Here is an 8,460-nt window from a genome sequence, read left to right as displayed (position 1 = left end):
GGCACGGTCCGTACAAAGTTGTCCAGGCCTTGAAGGGTAATGCATACATGCTGGAGGAGTTGAGCGGCGAAAAGTTCCCAGTGGCTGTTAATGGTCAACACCTCAAGAAATATTTCCCAAGCATGTGGGATGATGGACAATAAGATGTGGGGGCCGATTTCAGAATCGGCCAGTAAAAAATTAATAAAAACAAAAATCACAGCCGATGCACAGACATCGACTTGAGAAAACGTGTGGAGATTAACAGTATGCAAGTACAGCCGACGCACGGGCATCGACTTCAGAAAACAAAGCCGATACGCTGATATTGACTTTAGCGGAATAAGTTTATACAACAGCTTCCTGACCACGACGTGAGATCTCCTAATGATTGCTGAGGGATTCAGTCTAATGGTTTGGGCGCGACTTAGGCCTGTTTATACAACAACTTGGCCTCAGACAGCAATATGAGCCGATGTTCTGCTATCGGCTCCCTGTACGACAACTCCATTCGACAATCGGCAAGGGAGTGAAATTAATTAAGGGGATTCCTTACAAAGAAAGAGCCGATTTCTCAGGAAGGAAGAACAAAAGAAGGGTCTATTGACCAATCTACTACTGCTAGGCCTACACTAGTAGATCCTAATCTACGGACCATCGCTTCCTTCGTCGTCATCCTCGGAACTCTCATCGGCACTGCTGCCGATGGGTTCCTCGTCGCTGCTCCCATAGCCTTCTACGGGAGCTTCATCTCCGTCTTCATCGTCGCTGCTGTCGTCGTCCCACCACATGCGGAGGCGTTTCGCTGGCGGGTAGCCCTCGAGGGAGTCGTCGTCGTCGCCGTCGTTTTCCTCTTCCTCTTCTTCAGAGGTGGGGCAGCCGTCCCAGGGAACTGGTCGTCCTCACTTTCCGACTCCAGTTCCCCGACGGCAAGGAACTGAAGATCTTCGTCCCCGCTGGTCAGGGACTGGTCGTCTTCGGACCAGATGGAGGAGGCGTGGTCCTCCAAGTCCCATGCTTCTGGGGCGCGGATGTCCGGCGGCGTATCGCGGGAGGAGGAGGACCCGTAGGAAAGCTCGGAGGAGGAGTTGTGGAAGACCGACGAGGAAGAGGAAGAAGAGGAGGACATGGCTGTGGGAGATTGGGGGTTTTTTGGTGCCGATGGCCAGAACAGAGCAGGATGACGAAGTGGCGAACTGCTCAGAGCGGTTAAATAAAAGGGGGCTATGGTGAAAAAATTCAATGCCACAGCAGTTTTCGAGGAGGCAGTGCCCAAAGACAACGGTCAAATCACGTGGAACAGACGAGAAGACAGGGCATCATGACGAAAAATGCTGCAATGGTTCTGCTCTGCCACGACCTATAAGATCTTGTATACAGTTAATAGTACATGAGCTTGCAAGCCACCATATTAACTTCTCCTTAGATATCCATCCACGACTTGAGAGGGCATGGTTTTGCATCAGAAGATAATAAACTTGATGAAACTGGAACTTTCACATCCATAATAGATATTTCAACTAGCTGCATGTCCAGTCCAGATGGCACGATACTGCCAGGGCTATATTTTGTTGGTTCATCCTCTCCCTCTTTGCTGTAGAGCACATATTCATGATATGTCGCGCAAACTGCAAAGAGAATTAATGGATTATACTAAACAACAAGGCGACACTGATCTTTGAAAATTGAGATTCACAGTGGTATGAAGATCTAGACCAAGGATTGGGCAAGGCAGGGTGGGGGTGTGATATTTTATTTACCTGATGAACAATATTATGGTAAAAGTGACTGAATTTCACGGCACAAAGAAGGCTTCCCCTAAAACCGCCGAAAGGATATTTTTGTTGTCCAACTTCAAAAAGCATCTGAAATGGTTGCCCTGTACAGAAAGTGAAATCAAAGTACCAGTAGATTAACTAGAACACTTCATTAGTAAGTCTCACTTTTGGATAGGCACACCAATAAGAGAAATTTACTATGTAGTATATGAGTATATACATTTGAAGAGTAAATATTGTTTTGAACATGCATTACATCATTTTCTGGAAACTAGTGACTCCTGAGAACTGTGGTTTGCTACCTTGTAAATTTTTGTTCTCTCCTCAAATAGAGCAAAGTTTAAAAAGGCTCCTATCAAACCATCAACATATCCTGCACTGGCTAAACAAGACAAATGGATTATACCGAAAGAATATGGAATTGCGTAGATATATTCCCACGCTCAACGACCAAGCATTAACACAGCAGCACCGAAGTATTTTACTATTAGAGGCAGTATCCATAACAAAGGAACACCATCTCTTCACTTCGATATTTTAGCTTGTTTTTTGCACAGCTCATATCTACAGGAAAAAAAAATTAGTAAACAATATGCAAACATGATTCAAATTTATGGTAATAGTTATAGATCTTAACTAATACAGAGGGGCGAAGCATGTCCATCTACATCTAATAGAATCTCACTTGCGGGAGAGTGACAAACCTTGCCAAGCACTGATGTACATCATCATCAGCTAATAATTGATGCACAATCAAATTAAATCAAAAAATTCTAACACAGCCTGCAATACATATAGCATAGTCAGAGTTCACGAGCGGGGGATAAATCTGATGGAGGTTTGGTACCTCGTGACATCATTTAGAATTTCGCTCAGTAAAAAACTTCAGAAAAATAGCAGTCTAACAAAAATTTAAGCCCAACCTGATGCCATGTTGTAGCAGTTAACCGGAAACAGAAACACATTTATCTATGTAAAACTATCAAACACCTTATCTGTATGCATATAGTATGGAAGGCAAACGGTGATCTAACCTGAGGATGTATCCTTGCGTGAACTAGAATTCTGCAGGCTGCACAAATAAGCGCGCGGGGCCTTCACGAAGGAGAGGAGTTCGTCTCTAGCCACCGCGGGAGCGCCCTGAACGCTGGTGTGGGTGGAGAGATTGCTGGCTCCTGACCTGTATGTCCTTGGAAAGAGAGGGTCGAGGTTGCAGAGGTGATGCCGACGAGTGAACTAGGGATACCGGAAGAGAGGGGGGCGGCGTGGAGGAGCGGGAGGAAGAGCCGGCGGCGCTCTGAAGATCGGCGGCGCAAAAGAGGTCGCCGCGTGTGGATGGGACACGCCGGCGTGAATATATTTTCCCATCTCAGATCAGATTTGGTGGGATGAGGCGTGAGTTTCTTTCTCTAGGGTAGCAAACTATTAGGGTTACTAATCCTGGGGTACAGAAAACATGCGACGATTTGTCGATCGTCTCAAATAACGTCTCTTCGTGCCAACTGGTTCTGAAATTTAAGACGAATATGAAAACGTCCTAGTTAGAACGTCCCTAGGTGGCATTTTTCTTGTAGTGGTAAGAGCTAGGGTACCCAACAGATGTTGGCATCCCTCTAGCTCAATCAATTTAACTGTAAGATGATCACAACTGCCAGCAGTTCACATCATTTATCCACTTGGTCAAGCAAAACAACACAGATAAATGAATATACAAGAAGTCAATACACCAGAGCTTGGCAAATGATCCAGAGGATCATTGCAAGCATCAGATGATGCTTGAGCCAGCAACAGCACACACAGGTTAAGCCTGTATGTAGCACAAACAGCACTGGAGGAGCACCAGAGTGAACCACAGTGAGGCACAGACAACATAAAGCATTTTCTACAAGCAACTGGTGATCTTATGACCACCAGAAGCATGCAAGAGCATGCTACAGTATGCTAAACATCAATTATAGCACCAACACATGTCAGACAAGTGAATTAGCCACAGAACAGGAACAATGGCAAAGCAGATAATCATAAAGATGACATATAATTATATGCAGAAGCACACCATCAAGGGATGGTGTTGTTTAGCCCACAGGCATGCTCAAGGGAGCATGTCTATGAATTGTAGCACACTGAATCGCACCAAAAGGCACTGGCTCTTGCAAACTTGCAAGGATTGCATACTGCAATCAAGTCAGGGCAATACATATGAATACACTTGAGTAATTGGCAAGAATAGCATCAAGAACAGAGGCACAGAGAAGCACAAGCACAAGCACAAGTGTGGATACAGTAGCAGTGGCCATGGTAATTGCACAGCAGCAGCAGATGCATAGCAGTAGAGCAGCAGTAGCTAGCATCCAGGATAGCAGCGAGAAGCCTAGCAGCATGCGCACAGCAACAGCAAGCATCACAACAGCAAGCACAGCAACAGCAGCTAGTAGAGCAATAGCAGCAACACGAGATGATCTCTCCATGAAGGGGAGTAGCCGCATCTCAAGCTAGGAGGAGAAGAAATAGAACACAAAGGAGAAGAAGGAGTGGCGCACTTACCGTGGTCGAGCAGATAGGCACGACCATGGCGGCCATGGCGGCACACGCCAGAGCGCGGCGGCGCCAAGCCAAGCCAGGCCATGGCGGCACCACGGCATCAACCGCACCACGGCGGCGAAGCCAGGGCGGAGTCCAAGCACCAGGAGCGCCAGGAACGGCGGGATCGAGCGGATCCCGTAACCCTAGCACCAGAAGGGGTCGAGGCCGAGAGCAGCAGGTCGCCCGCATCAGATCGACGCAGATAGGATTGACCGCCGTCGTGGGGCGCGTCGATTGCGCACCATGGCGGGGGCCAGGTCCGGCGAATCTCGCCGGAATCGAGCGGCGACGGCGGAGGCGACGCGAGTCGCCAGAGCGGGCTAGGGTTAGGGTTCGGTCGCGCGTAAGAGGGGGAGAGAGAAGTGGGGCTGGTTGAGCCGGACCAGGCCGGTCGGTTCGACCTAACCCACTGGGTTGCACCGACAGGTGGGCCCAGGGGCATTTTTGCCATTTCACAATTCAATTAAATTACATAAACTTTGGTAAATCACAATAAATATTTAAATAACTCTAAAAAAATAATTAAAAATATGAAAATTTATCAGCATAAAATTCTCTACCTGAATAAAATATCAAAGGGAATTTTTGAAGACAACTAAGAATAAGTCTTAATTTAAGGATTTAAATAATCATTTAAATCACTCATATTATTTTCAATAATGAAAATTAGTTCAATAATGCCTTTGGACTATAAAAACACCTTGACAACATTTCAAGGTTGTATTTTACCCTAAACAGAGTATCCCTAAATTGTTCTTAGTATTAACCTTCCACATAAAATAATAAAACACCAGAAAGGGGGGGACAACCCTAAAAGCTGAATCATGCATAATTGCTTCTTTAACCATTGCCCTTATCGGACAATGATGCTATTTTTCAGAGACAGAGGACAAGGGTCAGTCCATACCTTCCAACTGCAAAACTTTGCAGTGTTCAGGCAAGTTCATCACTTGCTCATGTCATTTGAGTATTTTTATCAAATTACTTGCAAAGTATTATGGTTATCACTATTGCACAAAAATCAAAACCACTACTTTCATAACTATGAATATGACTAAGTGGTGGGCAATGGAACCATGGATTGTGTTGATATGGTGGAGGTTCCATTGCACGGGTTATATCCATCTAGGATTAAACAACAAATGTCGCCAGTGATTCTTGTGCCGTAATACCCGTGTTAACCATAAGATCCGGAGTGGGACGGAGTAGTCAAAAGTGTTTCCACCTCTCGTTCATCAACGGATGCGCTTACCGTAGACGGTTGTATCTTGCGGAGCAATTGGTGGGTGGGGAGCCCCTTCTAATTCCCCACGGTATAGCTGTTGCTTATCGTAGACGGTTGCTGCTTGCGGAACAATTGGTGGGTGGGGATCCCCTTCTAATTCCCCACGGTAATGTGGTCTATGATGGGTTGCAGCTACCGGCGAAGGAGTTTGGTTCAATCCCAGACTGTCGTCGTGGTCGGGGTCCACCCTAAAATTACGGGAATAATGGGACCGGCGAGGACCCAGGGTCGGGGCATGCAACAAAGGGTGGGTGTTCGAGGTAGCGGAGGAACATGATTGGCTAGACCTTATACCGGGCCTCACACCGAAGGAAGTGTGGACGGGAAAGCTGCCCGGTTGGCACCAAGGTTAAGATCTCTTATGGGTAAAGCAACACACCTCTGCAGAGTGTAAAGAACTGTGACCTGTCACTCCCTGTTCCGGGATTGAGGAACTGCGAACGCAGCCGGAAAGGAGCTCCATGAAGTTCTAGTAAACCGGTGAAGGCTGACGGACATAGCTCTTTGAAATAAAAGCAATCTCTTGAAGAAATGTTTATCAAAACTTGCATTGGTATTAGACTTTCTGGTCTAATATCGTAGCTAGTGCATTAAACACCTCTTATCTATAATGAACTTGTTGAGTACGCTCGTACTCATACCACTCTTAAATCCCATGCTTAGATTGTCTGAATCGTCTGGAGGAGGACTACGACAACAATGAAGGAGCCGAGATTATCGGCTACGATGAACCTGACCTCTCAGGAGGAGTTGAAGGCGTAGACTATCTCATCGTCTACGGATCCGGGGAGGCTTCCGGAGGAGAACAAGCTTAGAGATATCCGCTAGTAGTAGTAACCGAGCAGCCTGAACTCTTAGTATTTAGCTGCTCGATGAAATAAATGTTTAGTTTAATGAAACTCTGGTATTGTAAGTTAAGTTGGGTTCACCTCGAACCCAGGAGTATTCCTCTTAGGACCCAAGAGGAGCTCCAAGACGACATGTGTATGTTAATTGTAATAATATGTGAATGAGTTATGGACCCTGCTATGTTCTGTTGTACTACTCTGAGGGATGTAATATTTGCGGAATGGTACTTCGTGAATGTTATATCAACGACTGGCATACTACAACATGCAGTGGTATGCAGGGTCACCACAATGATCTTCTCGTTTCTCCCATCTTCTAGATTGCATCTTGGCTTGGTTTTCGTTCTTGCGGTAGGAAATTTTTCTTTTTCTATGCTAAGAATCCCATCAATCAAGTAATGGTACAGAAGTACAGTCACGTACACGAGCAAGTACAGAATCACATGTACAGTTGCGCACACGAGCAAGTACAGTTACTGATTAAAGAAAAAACTGCATCAAATATACTAAAATAGAAGTACTTATTTGTTGAAGCATGAGTACAGTTAGATACACACCACGAGTACAACCATACTAATATTGGAAGTACAAAAACAAAGTATTCCGAAACCTATGAACATGGGATCTAGTTTTAAAGACCTTGACACGAAGATCCCAAAAGTGAAAACGGATCGTAATTTAGAATTACGGTTCTCAAGATATTCCATTTTAAAAAACGAATCTAGAAAATAAATGAAAAAACTGACACAACACAGCCCCTCTATCTTCTCTCTCCTCCATCATTCCAACATTGCTTCTCCTTATGACACGTGGCGAGTAGGGAGATCATTTCCCAGAAGTTTTCTGGCACCATAGCGTGGTAATTGTTGCGTTCGGAGCGAGTTATTTTCCTTTCGCGAAGATTGACCTTTTTCTAACAATTTCGAATGCTCGCCAGCGTGCGCTTAATGTTATTGGCTCGGTCCATTTAGCTGTTCGCTTGCTTCCTTTGCTCCGTGGTCAAGTGACTATGCATCCGTACTGGAACAAAACTACCCATCTGTATGTGTTTACCTCGGTCGACTTAGAGCGCGTTTGGTAGCTTGTATGTCTCTTACTCGCATCGTACTAGCAAGTTTTGGCCCGTTTGGTTTCCTGGGCCGAGTCGTGTTGTTGCACGAACCGGTTCTCAAAGCATCTTCGGGCCGGGCCCTGGAGCCTGGAGGAACGCCCATTTCAGCCGTTGCTGGCGATGCAGGCAAATCTCGTATGCAGCCCATGCAAATGTGATATGGGGCGACCTTCGGTCTTCACAGCATCATGTGCTTCATCGCCAAGACGACACGCAAAGGTGAATCTTCTCCTTTACGCGTGCCTCGAATCGCCTATTTGGGACGATATACTACTTCATACCCCGTCATATCTTGATGATAGGAACCCGACGACAAGTACGGGGAGAAGAGAGGATGCCATGGAGACCCGAGGACGCAAGGCCGATGTCACGGAAGCATGGAAGAGAAGGAGAAAGAGGAGCTGGACGCTCCAGGCCGGAACTTCCGCCCGACACAGCCGGAACTTCCGCCCAGACACTGTCAAGACCGAAGATGCTCGCACTGAAGAGCTGCGGCCGGAACTTCCGCCCCTGATGGCCGGAACTTCCGCCTGACCGGAACTTCCGCCCCCAGGAGCCGGAACTTCCGCCCTATCGAACCTTAGCCAGATCTCAGCCCCCTTTGGCTTGTAACTTACCCCTTCGGCCCCTACCTATAAATAGGAACCTACCCCCACCTTCATGAGGGAGAGATGATGTTTAGATGAATTGGCTTATGCCTCTATTATCCCTTTGTGGATTTGGGAAACCCCCACCTTAGATGACCCATCTATTGTATCCCTCCTTATCCGGATCTTTTTCCATTCTAGTAATTCCATCAATTGAGAATCTCTTGCTTTGCAACTCTATTCTTAGTTGGTCTTTTACTCTTTGGGAATTCTATTTGGATTTGTCGAT

The 8,460-nt window shown here is 46.2% G+C and overlaps 1 long non-coding RNA gene across 4 annotated transcripts; it reads right to left on the bottom strand.

The window, feature by feature from the left end:
- Positions 1-1,343: 1,343 nt before the first annotated feature.
- Positions 1,344-3,229, bottom strand: LOC127316984 (uncharacterized). Of its 4 annotated transcripts, none has more exons than XR_011746142.1 (3): positions 2,792-3,229; positions 1,740-2,540; positions 1,344-1,607 (listed from the first exon to the last, which is right to left on the bottom strand). It is a non-coding gene; the product is annotated as an uncharacterized lncRNA (long non-coding RNA). The 4 variants fall into 4 exon arrangements; XR_007860756.2 differs by having other exon boundaries at positions 1,740-2,321; positions 2,395-3,224; XR_007860757.2 differs by having other exon boundaries at positions 1,740-2,321; positions 2,462-3,223.
- Positions 3,230-8,460: the final 5,231 nt, after the last annotated feature.

The sequence above is a fragment of the Lolium perenne genome, chromosome 1 (genome assembly GCF_019359855.2).
Source record: "Lolium perenne isolate Kyuss_39 chromosome 1, Kyuss_2.0, whole genome shotgun sequence".
NCBI classification, from domain to species: Eukaryota; Viridiplantae; Streptophyta; class Magnoliopsida; order Poales; family Poaceae; genus Lolium; species Lolium perenne.
The sequence above is the reverse complement of the archived record's forward strand: the minus strand, read 5'-3'. Positions and strand labels throughout refer to the sequence as shown.